This window comes from Emys orbicularis, chromosome 1 (genome assembly GCF_028017835.1).
Source record: "Emys orbicularis isolate rEmyOrb1 chromosome 1, rEmyOrb1.hap1, whole genome shotgun sequence".
Classification (NCBI taxonomy): Eukaryota; Metazoa; Chordata; order Testudines; family Emydidae; genus Emys; species Emys orbicularis.
In genome coordinates this window covers 175,963,278-175,984,006 of record NC_088683.1, presented here as the reverse complement: position 1 = coordinate 175,984,006, position 20,729 = coordinate 175,963,278, and positions in this window count along the sequence as shown.

Below are 20,729 nucleotides of genomic sequence, written 5' to 3'. Positions count from 1 at the left end.
ATGGTGCATCCTGCTCTCCCAGAGGGGTGGCTGGGCACCTTCATGGCAAGGGAGTTTGTTGGAACCATAGCTCTTCCTCCTTGACCCCTCTCCTTGCCTCCTTTGATGTGCACCAAGATAAAACCCCTGTGCTCAGGGACGGCAAATGGAAGAGGCCATGCAAGCAATGGAGTAGGCAGTATGCGTGTCCCTCCCCCTTATACATCTGCATAAGGACTTTGTCAGAATCTAGTCCTATTTTTTCTGGAAGCACAGCAGGCTGAACAGACACACTAAGCCACTTTGTTAAAAAAAACACATCAGCAGTAGCAAAAAGTGTTACCAAGAGAGTTCAATTGCTGAGTTCAGTTGAGCTTTAACCTTTTCTAATGCCAGTAGAGTGGGAAATCTCCCACTAGACAAACTAATTCTTCCTTTTTACTGGTAGAAGAATATGTCTGATGAAAGGTCTACAGGTGTCTAAGTAGTAATGATGGGTGAGATTCAAAAGATTCAAAGGTTCAGTTCACTTTTGTTAAGAATGTAAGACTCTGGATTTTTATCTGAACTTTACCTGAACTGTGTAAACCTCTTAGGTCTGCAAAATTGGTCTGAAAGTCTGGTGAGAAGAGGCTCTCATAAGACTGCTGGAATTGTTGCTTCCAGCTGGGTAAGAAAAAACACAACTTCAGTATTTCTGCCCTTCTACTTCTAGTCCCAACTAGAAGTAAGAGGTGCAAGGCAAGGAAAAAAAGTTTAAGAGAACCTTTTTGAACTTTACTGGTTCTATTCAGGTTATGTTTAACTTGTTCCTAGTGTTATCTAAGTTGGTTTTCCTGTCCTTCCTAAGAAGGCTATTTACTATACTGAGAACTACACGATGTCAGCTGTGAACAGCTATGGCTATAAATTGTCTGAGTTAACATACATAGCATGCTCAAAGTAGATCTTCGGTGGTGTTGGTTGCATTGTTAGTGACAGAAGGAATGTATTTAGTGAATCCAGTATCTATTGCAATGCTTTTAAAAAGATGAATATGAAAAACTTCCAAGATTATACAATTATCCCTCTAAATTACACCTCAGAAGATTGATTGAACAAGGACACAGTGAACATGGCTGATCTTACCCATAGTAAATGGACAGCTCCCTCTTTGTTGAACAGACTGAAATAAACTGAATAGTGTCCATTAGCCATTTATCTATGGTACTTATATGGCTCTCATCACTGTAATGTCTGAGAACCTCAGGATCTTTAATGTATCTTTCCTTATAGAATGTGGTGTTTTGTTTCATACAATGGTTAAATCATACATTGTTACAATTTATATAAAAAATTGTGAGAAACAATTTTAAAGAATTCTAAGGGTATTACAGCTAGACTTGAGGTTAAGATACAGGACTGGGACTCATGTTTGTTCCATGGTAGTCTAGATATAGGTCAATCACTTTATTCTGTGATACAGTACTTTATAGTGGCTAAAATTCATTCATTAGTGGTTTGTAAAGTGCTTTGAGATCCTTGGATTAAAGGAACTCTATACAGTGGTCATTCAAACACTGCCACTCCTTACAAGCCCTTTAAGATCTATGGATGAAAAGTGCTATAGAAGAGCTGCATATCATTATGAGTGGTAATGTTACTGCTTCATTGCCTTTTGTTTTTTGTATTGTATTGTATTGGTATTGCACCAAGAAGCTCCAATTAGGGATCAAAGCCCCATTGTGCTAAGTACAGTACACACACACATGTGGCTCCAAAAGCTCACTATCTTTAGTATAGGGATTGCTGCAGTAACATATTATGGTGAGCACTCAAACTGTAGCGTATTCTAAACTTTCCATTTGATATTATCATCTGTATTTACACACTTTGGTATTGACAACCCTGGAGCTCACCAGTTCTCATTCTTATTGTGTACATGCAATACCTACCATAATGTGCCCTTGATCTCCCAGCTTTGAAGTACTTCAAGGACTAGTTGAGAAGAATGCCACATCATCTGTGAAAAGCCTCACCTACATGCACTGGTGTCTCCTGCTTTAGATATGGTGAGAGTGTTTCTTAAGTGAATTCCTCAGATTATTCTGAGCCTGGATCTCTTCCATTAGAGATTGCCTGCTACCTCCTACATTTTTTGTGACTGTTTGAGTCTAATATAGCTCCCTGCCCACCTTTCCCTTCAGTGACATTTTGTCTTCAAAGATATGTTTTGCATAAGAAGGGGGCATCTCAGAAATTGCTCTGATTCCATTGCACAGAAAGTAACCAGGATTAATTAGAACTCTCATCTGTTGAAATGAATTCTATGAAATAGAGCTAAAGTTTTAAACACATATTCTTTACTCTGACTGTGTAAATGAACCATACACAATTCAAAGCCTTCTGCTCACTGTTTGAAACAGCACTTTGAAGAGAATAGGCTGTCATCTTAGGCTTGGCTCAAGGAGTCCCCAAATATGCTAGGGAGCAGTAGGGGCCAAACCAAGGGGGCGGTCCAAGCTCCAAGCAGCCTAAAATACATGTTTAAAATGAGACTCTCTCTACTTGGAGGCCTTCCAGTTGACAAAAGAAAAGGCAGCAACTGGGAATGGATCTTTTCATAGGTTACACAAAAATCTGATTCAAGCAGCCCTGTATGAGGAGAAGCTGTGTACAAATGGGAGGGAGAGCATAACAGACTGAGAGGAGCCAGGAACTTCTAAAACTGTGGATGAACTCATTCTGTGACACCCTGATTTTGTTAGGGGACCTGTAAGAATCAGACTTAACAGGCTAGAGGATCTGGCTTATTTTGTTATTCCTTCTCCCTCCAAACAAAAGAAATCTGGCTTCTCCTTGGCTAACTGGTATAACCATACATACATATTACATGCACATAAATGGACAACCTATGGAGAACATGATCCATGTCAGTTGTCTAACTTAGTCCTAGAGAAGGACAGCAAAGGGCTGACAGAATTGTGAGGATAAATAGCTGGCTAAGGGAGTGGTGCTATAAGGAGGGCTTTGGGATGTATGGCCACTGGGAGGCTTTCGGGGACAGACAGCTGTTCTCACGGGATGGACTTCACCTGAGTAGGGAAGGAAATAGACTTCTGGGAGGGAGGCTGGCTCATCTCATCAAAAGGGCTTTAAACTAGGAACTTGGGGGAGACGGTTGGGAGATGTCCAGTTAATCTCCATGCCAGATTCCAACACTGAAAAAGAGGGCGAAGAGATAAGCACAGATATAGGTAGGGGTAGGGAATTGGACATAAGAAGGAGGGGGCGGATGGACAGTACGGGTCCGTACCAAATTGCATAACTAATGGGAGAAAGGATAGACAGCATACAGTAAGATGTTTATACACCAATGCGAGAAGCCTAGGTAACAAAATGGAGGAATTGGAGCTCCTGGTCCAAGAAATGAAACCTGATATCGTAGGAATAACCGAAACGTGGTGGAACGGTAGTCATGACTGGAGTACAGGCATGGAAGGGTATGTGCTGTTTAGGAATGACCGGAAAAAAAGGTAAAGGTGGGGGAGTGGCATTGTATGTCAATAATGAGCTAAAATGTAGAGAAATAATAAGTGATGGAATGGATAAGACGGAGTCTGTATGGGCAATAATTACACTGGGTAAAAGAACTACTAGAGCCTCCCCTGAGATAGTGCTTGGGGTGTGCTATAGACCGCCAGGATCTAGCCTGGATGCGGACAGAGAACTATTTAATGTTTTTAAGGAAGTAAAAACTGATAAGAACTGTGTAATCATGGGGGTCTTTAACTTCCCAGATATAGATTGGGGAACAAATGCTAGTAACAATAATAGGGCTCAGATGTTCCTAGACGTGCTAGCAGATGAATTCCTTCATCAAGTAGTAACTGAACCGACAAGGGGGGATGCCATTTTAGATTTGGTGCTGGTGAGTAGTGAGGACCTCGTTGAGGAAATGGTTGTAGGGGACAACCTTGGCTCGAGTGACCATGAGCTAATTCGGTTTAAACTAAATGGAAGGATTAACAGAAATAAAACTGTGACTAAGGTTTACAATTTCAAAAAGGCCAACTTTAATAAATTAAGGCAACTACTTAGGGAAGTGGATTGGGCTAACATACTTAGGGATCTAAAGGCAGATGACGCCTGGGATTATTTCAAGCTGAAGTTGCACGAGCAGTCCGAGGCCTGTATCCCGAGAAAGGGAAAACGGTTAGTAGGCAGGAGATTTAGACTTAGCTGGATGAGCGGGCATCTCAAAGGGGCGATTAAGAAAAAACAGAAAGCGTACAAAGAATGGAAGAGGGGAGGGATCAGCAAGGAAACCTACCTTATTGAGGTCAGAGCATGTAGGGATGCAGTGAGAAAGGCCAAAAGCCGTGTAGAGTTGGACCTCGCGAGGGGAATTAAATCCAATAGTAAGAGGTTTTATAGCCATATAAATAGGAAGAAAACAAAGAAAGAGGAAGTGGGACCGCTGAAGAATGTAGATGGAGTGGAGATTAAGGATAATCTAGGCATGGCACAATATCTAAATGAATATTTTGCATCGGTCTTTAATAAGGCTAATGAAGGGCTTAGGAATAGAGGGAGCAGGACAGAGAGGAATAAAGGAGGGGGGATTGACATTACAGTATCAGAGGTGGAAGCCAAACTTGACCAGCTAAACGGGACTAAATCGGGCGGACCGGATGATCTTCATCCTAGAATATTGAAGGAACTGGCGCAAGAAATTGCAAGCCCCTTAGCGATAATTTTTAATGAATCTGTAAACTCGGGGGTGGTACCGTTGGACTGGAAAATAGCTAATGTGGTTCCTATTTTCAAGAAGGGGAAAAAAAGTGACCCGGGTAACTACAGGCCTGTTAGTTTAACTTCTGTAGTATGCAAGGTCTTGGAAAAAATTTTGAAGGAGAAAGTAGTTAAGGACCTTGAGGTGAATGGCAATTGGGACAAATTACAACATGGGTTTACGAAAGGCAGATCGTGCCAAACCAACCTGATCTCCTTCTTTGAGAAAGTAACAGACCTTCTAGATAAAGGAAATGCGGTGGATCTAATATAACTCGATTTTAGTAAAGCGTTTGATACTGTGCCGCATGAGGAATTATTGGTTAAATTGGAAAAGATGGGGATCGATATGAAAATCCAGAGGTGGATAAAGAACTGGTTAAAGGGGAGACTGCAGCGGGTAGTACTGAAAGGTGAACTGTCAGGTTGGAGGGAGGTCACCAGTGGGGTTCCTCAAGGTTCGGTTTTGGGTCCGATTTTATTTAATCTATTCATTACTGAGCTCGGAACCGAATGTAGGAGTGGGCTGATAAAGTTTGCAGATGACACAAAGTTGGGAGGTATTGCCAATTCGGAGAAGGATCGGGATATTCTGCAGGGAGACTTGGATGACCTTGTAAATTGGAGTAATAATAATAGGATGAGATTTAATAGTGAGAAGTGTAAGGTGATGACTAACAAGAATTTTAGTTATAAGCTGGGGACGCATCGGTTGGAAGTGACGGAGGAGGAGAAGGACCTCGGAGTCCTGGTTGATCGCAGGATGACTATGAGTCGGCAATGTGACGTGGCTGTGAAAAAAGCTAATGCGATCTTGGGATGCATTAGGCGAGGTATTTCTAGTAGGGACAAGGAGGTGCTGCTTCTGTTATACAAGGCGCTGGTGAGACCTCATTTGGAGTACTGTGTGCAGTTCTGGTCTCCTATGTTTAAAAAGGATGAACTCAAACTGGAACGGGTACAGAGAAGGGCCACTAGGATGATCCGAGGAATGGAAAACCTTTCCTATGAAAGGAGACTCGAGGAGCTCGGTTTGTTTAGCCTAACCAAAAGAAGGCTGAGGGGGGATATGATTGCTCTCTTTAAATATATCAAAGGGATAAATACCAGGGAGGGAGAGGAATTATTTCAGCTCAGTACTAATGTGGACACGAGAACAAATGGATATAAACTGGCCGTGGGGAAGTTTAGGCTTGAAATTAGACGAAGGTTTCTAACCGTCAGGGGTGAAATTTTGGAACAGCCTTCCGAGGGAAACGGTGGGGGCTAAAGACCTCTCTGGCTTCAAGATTAGGCTAGATAAGTTTATGGAGGGAATGGTTTGATGGGATAACGTGATTTTAGTCAATTAGGCATTAACGTGCCATCGCTGGTAAAATGAGGGTCCGGCTGGAGAATCTTGCCTTTATGCTCGGGGTTCTACTGATCGCCATATTTGGGGTCGGGAAGGAATTTTCCTCCAGGGTAGATTGGCAGAGGCCCTGGAGGTTTTTCGCCTCCCTCCGCAGCATAGGGCAGGGGTCGCAAGCTGGAGGATTCTCTGCGACTTGAAGTCTTTAAATTAAGGGAAAGTGGGTGGGTCAGCTTTTGTGGCCTGCATCATGCGGGAGGTCAGACTAGATGACCATATTGGTCCCTTCTGACCTTAAAGTCTATGAGTCTATGAGTCTATGAGTTGGAATGGATTAGTTTAGAAAGGGGTTTTATGGGTAACCAAGGCAGTGATATTTTTTTTTGGATAAGCTAAATGTCTCAAAATTTCATAGGCTCGACTCCATCTGCACTAGGTGGGAAAAAAATCTCCCAAAGAGAGACAGACCACATATTATCTCCTTCCTCTTTTGTTTTGTTGGTGTCCTTTCTTTATGCTAAGATAATGGTATTTGATGTCAGACAAAATATCGCACATTTCCCTAGACAACAGTTGCTCAGATTACACTGGGTACTCTTCCACCAATCCAAATATTTGAAAAAGTATTAGATGGTTTCTAATATTTACATATCTCCTCAGCCTTCTTTTGGTTTGGCTTCTTTTGGTTTTGGTAAATATCTATTTACATATCTCCTCAGCCTTCTTTTGGTTTGGCTAAACAAGCCAAGCTTTTTGAATCTCCTCTCATACGATAGGTTTTCCATTTTCCATTTCTTGCATCACCCTAGTAACCCTTCTTTGCACCTGTTTCAGTTTGAATTAATCTTTCTTAAACATAGGAGACCAGAATTGCACACAGTATTCCAGATGAGGTCTCAACAGTGCCTTGTATAAACAGTATTAACACTTCCCTGTCTCTACTGGAAATACCTCACTTAGTACATTCTAGAACTGCATTAGCCTTTTTCATGGCTGCATCATATTGGCAGTTCATAGTCGTCCTGTAATCAACCAATACACTCAGGTCTTGCTCCTCCTCTGTCGCTTCCAGCTGGTCCCCAGCTTATAGCAAACATTTTTGTTGTTAGTCACTAAGGGCTGGTCACCACTACTGGGGCGATTGACGCTGCTACAATTGATGCAGCAGGGATCGATTTAGTGGGTCTAGTGAAGACCCGATAAATTGATGGCAGAGTGCTCTCCAGTCGACCCCCGTACTCCAGCTCTCCGAGAAGAGTAAGGAAGGTTGACCAGAGAGCGTCTCCCGTTGACTCCCTGCCGTGACGACACCGGGGTAAGTCAACATAAGCTACGTCGATTCCAGCTATGTTATTCATGTAACGGAAGTAGCGTAACTTAGGTCAATTTACTCCCAGAGTGAAGATAAGCCCTTAGTGCATGATCTTCTTCTTTGCACTATTAAATTTCATCTCATTTTTATTACTCCTGTTTTCAAGGTCATCCAGATCCTCTTGTACAATAGTCCAGTTCACCTCTGGACTGGCAATACCTTTCAACATTGTGTCATCTGCAAATTTTATTAGCATACGCCCACTTTTTGTGCCAAGATCATTAATAAAATGTTAAATAAGATGGGTCCCAAGACCAATCCCTGAGGCAGTCCACTAGTAACTTCCCTCCAGCCTGATAGTTCACCTTTCACTATGGCCGATTGTAGTCTCCCCTTTAACCAGTTCCTTATTCACCTTTCAATTGTCATATTAATCCCCATCTTCTCTAATATAACTAATAATTTCCCATGTGAAACTGTATCAAATGTCTTACTCAAATCCAGGTAAATTAGATGTACTGCATTTCCTTTGTCTAACAAATCAGTTATCTTCTCAAAGAAGGAGATCAGTTTGGTCTGGCACTATCTACCTTTTATTTTTGTTTTCTATAGTACAATATAATTATAATAGACACTAAAATCATGATCTTAAAGACATTGACTTTATGGCTTATTACAATAACCTGTGACCCACTATCCCCCCCTTTTTTCCCTATGACTACAGGGGTGTTAATGGGCCACTTCACCTTGAATGGTCTCTTAGAATATGTACTTACTTATGCTAAACTATCTGTTCAATCTTGTATTTAGCTCTGACACTCTTAGTACCTTTTCTAGACCTGAAGAAGAGCTCTATGTTATTTGAAAGTTTGTCTCTCTTACCAACGGAAGTTGATCCAATAAAAGATATTACCTCATCCACCTTGTCTCTATTATTATAATACAGTACTTTGAAATTTAAATATAAATTTGAATATAAATGATATACAAACAATGAGTAATTGAGCCTCATTATTCTGGTCCGAGTAGTTGACCAAGATTACCCAGAATCTGTGGCAGATCCAAGTCTAGGACCCAGCAGTCCTGAGTCTGTTTGCCTTTCTCTTAGGGGGAAAAAAACTGTGATCATATGAATCCCAAACTCCCAGATCTTTTTTTGACCGCCAAGGGTAATGACCTCAAGTGGGGCTGTGTGATATGTGAAGGGGCCTGAAGAAAGAGGTGACCAATTGATAGCTTTGATGACCTCAAGAAGTCCTTGCAGAGGATGGGGCTCTGATACCCCTTAACAAACTCCTGGTCATTGAAACTTGTAGAGGTGCCCAAGTTGATCAACACTTGGAGGTCATGGTGTTTGCCCTGTGTAATGCCCCACTACCTTCCAGTGTTTTATGAATGGTGTCTTGAGGGATACTTTAACCAATTTGTGAGCTACTTAGACAATATTGTCATTTTATTCTGACAAGCTCCATGAACACCCATGATCATCTTTCTTGATTGGCTTTGCCAAAATCAACTTTACATGAAACCTGAGAAATGCAAATTTTACAAGGATGACATGAAGTTTCTGGGCCATGTCTTCTCCCCAGCAGGACTCACCGTGGACCCCACAAGGTTATCACTATCACTCAGTGAAAGGCCCCTTGAATGTATGCAGGGTGCAGCGGTTCCTTGGGTTTGTGAAATTTTACCGGTGATTCATCAAAGGCTTATCCAACACATTCACTCCTATAATACACCTTTTAAAAAAAGGGGCTAAGGTCATCTGGTCAACTGTTGCACGAGTGGGTTTGGACTGCTTGAAAAAGGCATTCACTTCATCCCCCATTTTGACCCATCCAGTCCCCACAAAGACCTTCATAGTCAAGAATATTGCCTTGGACTTCATGACAGGTGTGGTCCTCTAACAATGTATAGGTCCTTGCCAGCTGCTTCATCCCTGTGCCTTTTTCTCACAGAAACTGACTCCCACAGAAAGAAATTATGATATATGGGATTATGACATTCTGGGGTGCAATCTCTCTCCTCTGGGTCCTTGCTCCACTCTCTCTATGGACCTCATTGTGGACTTACCGCACTCCCAATGGTGGTGGACCTCCTAACTCTGGTGGCCTATTTTATTCCTTGTTTTATTGTTATGTCTACCTGTGAAACCATGCAAGTCTTCCTGGAGCACATCTTCCAGGTATCACATTATGCCAACATGCATTATTTCAGATTGAGGTCCCCAATTCGTTTCTCAGTTCTGGCAGGAATTTCTCTGCCTTCTTGGCATGAAGCCCCTAATTTTGACAGTCTGCCATCCACAGACTCATGTCCAAACTGAAAGAGTCAATCAGATTCTGGAGCAGTACCTCCACTGCTTTCTGAATTTACTTCAGTATAATTGGCTTCCTCGAGTTTGCATACAACAACTTGACCCACGCTCCAGCTCAGCAGACTCCATTCTGGTTTTCATCTCTGGTTTCATCTAGAACTACCTGGCTCTGCTATCCTGGCAGCTACAGACCTGGTCCTTCACCTTCAACAAATACACCAGGAACTGACTCACCGCTGAAGAGTCTTATAAGCATTATACTGACCAAAAGCAACAAGCCACCCCTAATATTTTGTAGGGGCTAAAGTTTAGCTTTTGGCCCAGAACATAAGAATGGACTGCCTTTCTGCCTAGCTTGACCACCAATACCCATTGGCCTTCAAGCTTCAGCTCCCAGAATCCCTCAGGATTCACCCATCTTTAATGTTTTCCTCCTCAAGCCATTTGTTGACAACCCTTCCATGACCTGGTAGACCCATCTCCACACCCAATAATAGTCCAGGGAGCAGAAGGAATATGAAGTCCATTAGGTCCTCGATTCCCAACGGGTCAGAGGGAAGCTCCAGTGTCTGATAGACTGGAAGTGGTATGCCCCAGAAGAGTGAGCCTGGGAACGAGAAGAAAATGTTCACACTCCTGAACTCATGCAGGGATTTCACCAAAGATACCCTGACAAGACAGGGCTGAAGGCCCCTGGGATGTGCCTTCAAAGGAAGGGGTGCTGTCAGGAACTCAGCTGGCTCTGGATGTGGTCACATAGCAACCCAATGAGCTTATCTGGGCCCAATAAGTTCTTACTAAGTGACTGTGCTCCTTGATTGGACAGAAGAGCCAGCAAATCATCATTTAAGCTCTGTAGCAACAGCAGCACAGTGACAGCTCAATAAATTTTACACCCACAGCTGCACGAGACCCACTTCCTTTACTGGTCCTTGCTCCAACCACAACTATTTCCACACCAGCCCTAGTCCTTAGCCTATTCTGAACCCTCTGACTCCAGCTATTTACTTTTCTCCTGACCATGACTCTGGTTCTGTTCTGACTTCCAGCTCCAACCATTGGCTTGTCTCCTGACCACAATTCCAGGTCCACCTTCTGGCTCTTCTCTGACGACTAGGACTGACTCCTGTTCTGGTCACTTGGTTGCACTGTGTACAACCCCATTGTGTGCAGAAACCAGGGCCATTAGGAAAAGGAGTTCCTGTAGGGATGGAAGGAGGTGGCTCAAACCTTGGAGGAATTTTTGCCAAGGTTCACCAGACAGCTTGTTGGCTTACTTTTGGGTTTGTAACAAAACATGAAAACAAGTGATTTTGCCTAATTTCCTGTTTAGGTATGAAAGTTTTGTATAACGTTAAGTATTACATGGGGGGATGACTAAAAACAGTGAGTGATATTAAATTATGTGAGTGGCAATATACCCAACCATGAAATGAAAAGTTAAGGCATTTTAAATTTCAAATCAGAACAAAGGCAAGGAAATTTAAAATTATTGCAGAACCTTAAAATTAATTTAGTGTCTTCATAACTTCAGTATAATGGTGAGAAGCAAGGATTGCTTTTATTTATGTATTTGAGTCTTTGAAAGGTATTGTCATTATTTTGTTCATATGGCTCCCCAAAATTTCCAGCATTTTATAATGTGGTTAATGTAGCTTTGCCATTAATTTCTGATGAATAGTCTTGAGTGATTGTGTGTGTCATAAAGAATGTTGATTGCCTTCTTGTGAGAGATGGCAAAAATGTTTATAGAGTCTCTGTCTACATATGAAATTGAATCATTCAATTGTTAGGGGTTGAAATAGATAGGCCATTCTCTGAGTGGGATTTTATTTCTGCTCTTGGTGCATTCTGTTATAGTTCATAACTTTAACATAAATGAGGTTAAATTACCTGTCCTGATGATTTATAAAAGATTCCAGACCACATCTTTTGATTCTAAACAAAAACAAATCTCTTCTGTTTGTTTTACCAGTTTTAATATTCTCTAGTACTATGAATTGTGGGTTCAATTTGATTCCCCCACATGCCTTTCTTACCTTTTGAAAACAAATATCTGGTTTAGACTACTTTTGATTATTTTTTTTTACCAAATGATATGTTGATGTATTTGTATTACAATAGCATTCAGGGGCCCCAACCAAGATTAGAGGTCCATTGAGCTAGGCATGACACAAACACCTTATAAGACACTGATAAAAATCTATATAGTATTACTTATAGGAGAAGGAGTAATATTTCTGGTAGGCGCTGACCTTGTTCTATTCTGAAGTTGAGCCTAAATTCTGTTTCTCATGCTATTTTATGAGGAGATTATGTTCTAGCAGCTTCTTGCTCAGTGCAGCACTTTGGAAATCCTTAGATAAAAATTAGGATTTTGTGTTGAGGGCCTTTATTACTGATACTTAACTTTTATATAAAACCCCTTGACAGGCACTAGCTGCTCTGGTGTTATCTTGCTTCTTTGGGCTTAAATGGTCTTCACCCTGCTTTAAAATCTTTTGGGAAAAGTGATGTCTTTCGTGTCCTGTTCTAACATTAATACTGTAACCCACTAAAAGAAAACATATATTTCAATGTGAATGAGAGCAGAATTTGATCCAGTGTTTCAGACTTGCATATTTGAAAGCAAAAAAGTGAGGCAAATCCTCCGTAAATGTATGGTTGGAGAGAGGTTCACATACCCTACAAAAATTTTATCTGAATGTTGTAATTTTTAGTCAGTGTTGCGAGCTCTTATGATGTTATTGTGCATCTCATGATGCTTGCCACCCCAGGTCTTGCAGTACCGTGAGTGTGAGAAGCTCTGCTTACATTTAAAAAGAGAAGGTTTCTAGTTCTCGTGCTGAGAAAATCCTGAAAACTTGAACCCTAAAAGCTGAAATGCCAGAAGGTAAATAAGTTCAACACACTTGGCTTAAAAAGATGATCACAACGATTTTTAAAAATCATGATTTTTGAATGCTTGAGGATTAAATACCAAAATAGGTTAGTTTTGGCTGATTTCTGGCCCTGGGAGTGAGGGCAGTGTAATCTAACTGTGCGTATGGCTGCCCAACCTCGAGAATGGTCAGGCTTAGGAGCACAGTGTAGAAGACGGATATGTACTCATTCCACTGGCAGGGGGTAAAGTATGGGGGAAGTCATGCAGATGAGCGCTCTGGACAGCCCTATGTGGCTTCTCTGTCCCTCTCTCAGCCCCATTCTGGGGCTGTGCCAGCTGCTGCAGCCCTGGATCTGCAGAAAACCTTGCAGTGCTCCCGTAGAATTCTTTATTTGGGGGGTGGGAGGCTATGGAGAAGAAAAGAGAAGGTCCTTGTGTGTTTGGAGGCAGGGGTGAAATCAGTCAGAGGGCACTGATCACTTCATGGTATTGCTGTTTTAATTTTAAATCTTTTATTCCCCAAAGGGTTTCACTCCACCATTTTCCCCTCTCTACTGTCTCCTCTCAAAAGCCTTTGGAAAAAATTCATCTGTCTAACTAGAGGTCTGAGGGCTGCTCCATCTCATGCCAATCCATGACACTGATGGGTCCAGACAACTGGAATTAAGTGAAAACGTGCAAAGCTGCCACCCCAATTCCCCTACCAATGTCTAGTACCAGAAGCTGAGTGCACTCTTGATCTGGGCCTGTGCTGAATTGGAGATTGGAATAAACCTCAGATCCCTGATTTCACAGTACACCACACGCATTAGCCTAGCAGTGGCTCCCATAATCCTTAATTGTCAGTAGTTTTATAACCTATCTTAAAACTCATTTTGATTTTAAATTTCATAGAAAAACTTTAGTTGGTAAAGTGCCTTGAGTGAAAGTTGCTGTATAACAGCTAACATAAGACTATACGGGTATCTCTTCACAGCAAAATGTGCCCTCTTCTGGACTGAAACAGAACCATGATTAATAACATTCAACAAATAAATATAGCCATTTTGAATAGGAACTGAACAGGAAGATTAATTTAACCAACTGGAATGATAAATAAGCAGAACGTAATAATTCAAGTTGGAAGTTGGTCACAATATATTCTTAACAATTATACTTGTGACAATTCCATGGGACTAAGTGACCACAAGTAGTCAAGAGTTTGACAAAACCTACAGCACTATAGTCATTCTTCATACTAAACCGATGTCTCACCATGGTGTTGACTGTCACCTAATCAATAAACATTGTTCCTGAGGAGTCTGAATAGTTTGGGAGGTCTCCAAGCCAAATGCTGACCCAGCTTAGTTTGTGGCCTCTGATTGGGTCACACCACAAAGTAGTTGGTTTAAATGTCATTTACATTGGTCTGAATATGGTGACCACATTTAAAGTTTTGCCATTTGAAACATTGTACTAGTCTGAAAATACACCTTCCCAACCAGTAGAAGCTTTTTCAATTTGCACAGTGTAGTTGGGGGTGCAATACAGGTGCATTTTGGGGGACAAAATATAGGTTCTCAGTTAATAAAAGCTTTGTTCTAAAAAAGAATAAAAATCAGGCAGGTGGGCAGTCCATGTGATGGCGTGGAAAAAGGTGAGGGTCTGCAATACTGTGTGGTCTGAATCTCTCCTTTAATACATGATGAAAACAGGGGATGTGACTGTCATCTCACAGTGGTTAGAATGAGTAGTAACTCCACTGAACTCAATGGAGTTACCAGCCTAGCACTGTGATAAGAGAGACAAGAATCAGGCCCAGAGTTAGCCCGTACATTTCAATCATGAGGCCATTTTAGGAGAAAAGAAAAAGATTTAGTTAATTTGCTTACTTTAGTATGAACGAGACCCTTCTGTAACTTGTGTAGTGTATGTGGATGAGTTATTAACCTTAGGGGAAAGGGTGGTGGTATGTACTTTGCAGAATGTTTGAGTTTTGTTCTAGCATGCATTGCACATTAGGGAGCCATTACAATGATGATAATGAAGAGCTCATTAATTTCTATGGGGCTTCTTGTATTATTATCATAACTTCTCTAATGTACAGTGCATACTGCTCTTCGTAAGCATTGAAACCTTACACCATAAAGATTATGATTGTGTTGCATCTCAGGAAGCAACTGCTCTACTATACAATGTTAATTCCATAGTATTAGTGTTATTGCCATTCTAATGCTCAGTTAAATTTAGAGTAGAGGCTTAACACCTCTCAAATGGTGTTTGTGTACTACAAATTGCATACAGAGTGAAATTAAATGGATGTGTGTGTATGTGTGCTGTAAAGAAAATAATTTCTTATCTTTGGAAGGATCCATTTTTCAAATTCTTGAGAAGAGGCTGATGATGAGCCTGCTACAGCCTTGGCTTACAGAAGTAGTCTTTTAGCTCATGCAGCAGAGGCTCATGCATTTAGATTCAGAGGTCCTAGGTTCAGTCCATGCTGCCAGTGACCTGCTGGAGTGGGTTAAATATGCTAGTGTAGTGTGTGGGAAGTGGGAAGAATGCCTTTCAGTAGCTTGAGCAGGCTTCTGTTTGGAATCCGTCATGAACAGAAGTGTGTGTATATATCAGAGGGGTAGCCGTGTTAGTCTGAATCTGTAAAAAGCAACAAAGAGTCCTGTAGCACCTTATAGACTAACAGACGTATTGGAGCATAAGCTTTCGTCAGATGCATGACGTCTGACGAAGTGGGTATTCACCCATGAAAGCTTATGCTCCAATACGTCTGTTAGTCTATAAGGTGCCACAGGACTCTTTGTGTGTATATAGTTAGTAAACACTGTAATTTGGACTCCAGCTGTACTCAAGTGGTTCCTTCATATTACATTTGTTGCATGAGCACAAAAGACTATAGATGTTAGGGAGGATGGGATCCTAATTCAGCAACACAGTGAAATAGAGGGATTGCAAAGGCCTACTAAAACTGAAAAGGAAATGGCAGCCTCTAGCTACCAGGACTGCCAAAACCCCGCATACAGTGGGAAAAAAGTGGGTTAAGTATCTGGCGATTAGGGGGGATGGTGTCACATGATAGCTCATTAGAGGACTGTCTCATCTATAGCAAGAGACTGGAACTGTATATAATTGCTAATGATATAACTGATGAGATAAAGGGGGCTGGTCTACTGATCATAGAGGAGCCTAAGATTTAACTTGCTATGCATCTTAACATCTCCACAGCATTTGCTGAGATTGTGGAAATTCTACAAAATCATCTACCACTAAAGCCTGTCATTGCAGTAGATGCAAAGTATTCTGCTTTTATAAAGTAAATCAAAAAGAAAATGTACCAATTTCTCAACATGGCTGAATTAAGGAAATAAGTAGAACATAGCCAGAGAGTTGAAATGATGCATTAAGGGAAGCAATCCCAAAATATCTATTGACTAAGGCTGATCTGACACTAAAATGTGCACTAGAAATGACTTTATCAATTAAAATAGTTACTAAAGATTCCAAGGAGCTGCAACAGCCTTGTGAAATCTGTGCAACAAACAGAGTAGGGATCAAGTGGAACAAACAGCATGGACTGCATTCAGACTGTGTGCTTTTGTTGTGGAAAACAGTCTCACAAAGCAAATCGTTGTTGGTTCAAGAACAAACCCTGTAAAAACTGCAAGAAACTGCAATACACAGACAATGTGCAGGTCAGTGCAAAAAACACAATAGCCACCTCACAAGGGCAGAACCAGAAAATTTCAGTTTAATCAGCTTGCAGCTGATATGAAGTCCTCTGAGAATGTGATAGCATATCTGCAACTGTTTAATTTAGAAGTGTTGTTTGGATGTTTTTCACAAATAGGAGTATTAAGACTAGATACAGGGTCTGCTGTTTCTGTAATTTCATAGCAGGATTATCAGAGACCACTTAAAAAGATGATGTTGCAGAAAACCTCAATGCTACTAAAAACAGATGGGGAAATTCTTGCTTCACTGGAAGTTATAGCAAAGGTAACAACCTTAAACAGCATGTGCTAAACTGCTATGTTGTGAAGTGAAGGAATCTTGTATTATTTGGTAGAGAACAGCTGAGCGAGCTTCAGATAGATTAAGAAAGCATAAAATGCCTGTGGGTTTTTAAAAAAATGAACTCCAGCCCAAAACAAAAGTTTGCCTTGAAGAAAAGTTCAGCTACTATGTTTCAGGATGCTATTGGAACCTTAAAACATAGACAACTACAAATTGTGCTTGAAGAGGAAGCAGTTCCTACATTTTGCAAAGCTTGTCCAGTATATTTGCATGATACAGCCAAAGGCAGAGGCAGAACTTCAGCAATGACAGGACTCGGGAATTTTATCCTAGATTAACTGAAGTGAATGGGGCCACTCCTACAGTGCCAGTAATGAAAGAGGACAAATGGGGCTGTCCATATCTGATTTCCAGGTTACCATTAGCCCAGTATTGCATGCAGGTCAGTATCCTGTACCTAGAACAGAGAATAGACTTGCCATATTAGCTGGTGGTAATTTCTCCAAAATCAGCCTAACCCACATTTATCTAAAAATGGAGATTGAGGACAGTGACAAGAAGTACCTCACAATTTACAGGGCTTATTTCAATATAACAGGTTAATGTTTGGAATGACAGTGAGCCAGGGGCCAGGTATTCCTGGCACTCAGTATTACTTGGACAATATACTGGTCCTGGCGGATAGTGTTGAAGAGTCACTAGGGAACCTCCAACAGGTATTTGTGAAAATGTTCTAGCACGGTCCTAGAGCAAAGAAGAAAAAAATGTACATTTTTCGAAGATTCATTTACCTATTGTGGCCATACAATTGATAAAGATGACTTGCATAAATCACAAGACTAAACTGAAGCTATCCTTATGGCATGCCAACCACAGTGTCAGAATTAAGTTCATTTTGGGGGATGGTCAGTTATTACCATAGGTTTTTGCCTAACCTAGAAAGAGTGTTATATCCTCTAAATAAGCTGTTAAACAAGAGACAGAAATGGTGTTGGGTGTTGGTTTACACAGTGCATTAAGTCTTTTGAGGGCATTGAGAAGTTTATATAATCTGAAAGGGTCCTCACACACTACAATGTATTTTTGCCTATGAAGCTAGCTTGCGACACTTCTCCATATGGAATGGAAGCAGTTATTTCGCAGTATGATCTTCCATCACATGGAAAGGCTCACTGTCTTTGCTTCTAGATTTCTTACCTCAGCAAAACACAACTATGCCCAAATTGATAGAGGAGCCCTGAGTTTAATCAAGGGAGTCAGTTTCATCTATGTGAAATGATTTGATCAGGTTACAGGTCAACTTCTAGTTTCAACTTTTAACCCAAAGGAGGGAGTACTGACCATCACAGCAGCACGGTTACTGAGATGAGTGACATTGTTGAATGCTCATTGTTCAAACTGCCCACCAATATGAGAATGCAGAATGCTTGACATGCTAGATATTGGAAGCAGCAAGTCAAGCTACTGAAGCGGAACCAGAGATAGTCAATATGTTCTATGGCACCAATGGAACCAGTGACAAACAGCATAGTGCAATGTGAAACTAAAAATGATCCAGTGCTGCTAATGTGTCTGATGGTATAGTGAATAGATGCACACAATAATTGATTGTAGCTTTCTAGTCTTAAAAAAACCCACCCCGAAACACTTAATTCTGTATAGATGTCACCTATGTGAGGCACCAGAGTGGTGATTCCTACAACACTTTCAGGTCATGCATAGTCTATGAATTACATGAAGGTCATTTTGGGAACTGTAAAAATGGAATTCCTTGCCAGGAGTTGTGTGGTGGCCAGGAATTGATATTTAAATACAGGAAATGGTAGAATAATGCAAAGGTTGTCAGCAAATATGAGACATGCCTAAATGGGCTCCGTTGCATTCTTGGGACTGGGCAGCTGCCACATGGCAATGAATCCATATAACTTATGCTGGACCATTTGTGGGACTTTTTTTTTTTGCAGTAGATTCCCATTCTAAATGATTTAAGTATTCTGTATGAACTCAATTAATTCAGCACAGACAGTGGAGGTGTTAAGACTATATCTGTAGACAGTAGCTCTGAATAAATTGTAAGACACAATGGAACTCTATTCACATATGAAGAATTTATATTTTTTGTTAAAAGAAAGAATACCAAACCTGTCACATCGGCTCCTAGCCATCCTGCCACAAATGGATTAATGGAAAGGTTTATCCAGATATTTGTGCGAGTGATTTGTACTATGGTTCTGGATAAAGTTAGCGTATAACACAAGATTACAAATTTTCTATTGGATGTTTTACATCAATGTTGCCTATTGAAAACATTCCACCTACAATACAGCCACAGACAGTGACTTGGCATAGGGTCACTTGTTGTAGACTCACTGGTATGAACACTACAGAGCCTGGAAGATGTGGCTGATACAGCTACTCCAGAAGGTACACACAGTGTTCCAGATGCTCTTGTGATGCCTATGGCTGTGTCTATACTGCAACCACAGGTTATGATTGCAGCTTGAGTAGGCGTACCTGAGCTATCTTTTAATCAAGCTAGCTCAGGTACTGGAACAATGAAGCCAGGGCAGCACGCACGTTAGTGTGGGCTATGCAAACCTGCCCGGAACCCTGGCTTACTACTCACAGGGCTAGCCCATGCTGAAATGCGCTGCTGCAATGTCACTGCTCCAGTAGCAGAGCTAGCTAGATTAAAACTAGCTTGAGTATGTCTACTCGAGCAGCAGTTATACTCTGTGATTATAGTTGGGTTGCCAACCCTTCAGGATTGTCCTGGAGTCTCCAGGAATTAAAGATTAATCTTTAATTAAAGATCATGTCATGTAATGAAACCTCCAGGAATATGTCCAACCAAAATTGGCAACCCTAGATTACAATATAGTTATACCTATGAGGCGTTATCCAGATAGAAGCCAAAATCCACCTCTTAAACTTAATTTGTAGCATCTTGTATCTTTAATAATACTAATTGCAATTGTAACAATCTTTTTTACCTTAATAGGGGGAGGATTATATGGTGTATAGGAATGGGGTAATATCCTTTTAAATAGTTTGAGCTCTCTGGTTGTACTCTTTTGTTTAGAAACATTCCAGAGTAGCAGTGTGGACAAGTAGCTGGGCCTTGAATATTTTCGGTAGTTAATGCAATGTTTTATTAAGATACCATCAGCCTTAGGCCATAGTGCACAATAAAAGATAAATACAAATTTTAAAACCATCACAGCAGTGTGTAGTTAGAAAACATCGTCATTTGGAATCCATTGTGCACCTGTGGTTGTTTCCTATTTCATTTGTTTTGTAAAAGACAAAACAAAAAAACAAAACAAAAACAAAAAAACCCTACCCAAATAACCTACGGAATGTTATACTTCTATACTATCCTTTGTGTTCAAGTAAAATAAAACGGCTGTTAAAAATTCAGTGTTGCCCAGTACGTTGTGATTTTAAGTGATTGTGTTCCCAGCATATCAAGATCAAAGATGCGTTATTTTTGATCAGGCATATGCAGCTGATTCTGTGGGTTTTCCTGAAGTACAGCTGGTACTTATATCTCCCATTTCCATCAAAGTTTATCATTTCAGCACAAAAAAGTCATCAACATTCTGAAAACTTTCAGCCACACGTAATAATCAAAAATCTCTGCAGCTTGAAAGGCATGTAGAAACGGGTATTGCAAGGGTTTGTAGCAATGTGGAGGGGAATGGCCCTTTAAATTCATACAATCCAAGAACTGAGGGGACCTCTGCTTTGCTCCCTGAGGATCTTCAGTACATCTGCAAGGGAATGTCTAGGCAACTTCTTGCCCCCCCCATCCCTTTTGGAACATGGAATTGTACTGCCATTGGCTGCTTAGCCTCATCTAAATTGTAGCCCCCTCTCAGGGGCTCTGATGAATGGAAGGAGAAGTTAGATGCAGCATGAGCTTCATCAGTTTTTCCCTGGTAGTAATTCCAGTGGATACAGAAAGGATGATGCTGCATAAAGCACCCCCTGGATCTCCCAAATACACCACCATATAGAGGTTAATTATGAGACAAACAGATTTTTTTTTTACAGTTTAACTGCACTATTTCCTTACCTAATCCCTACTATCAGCCTCCCCACC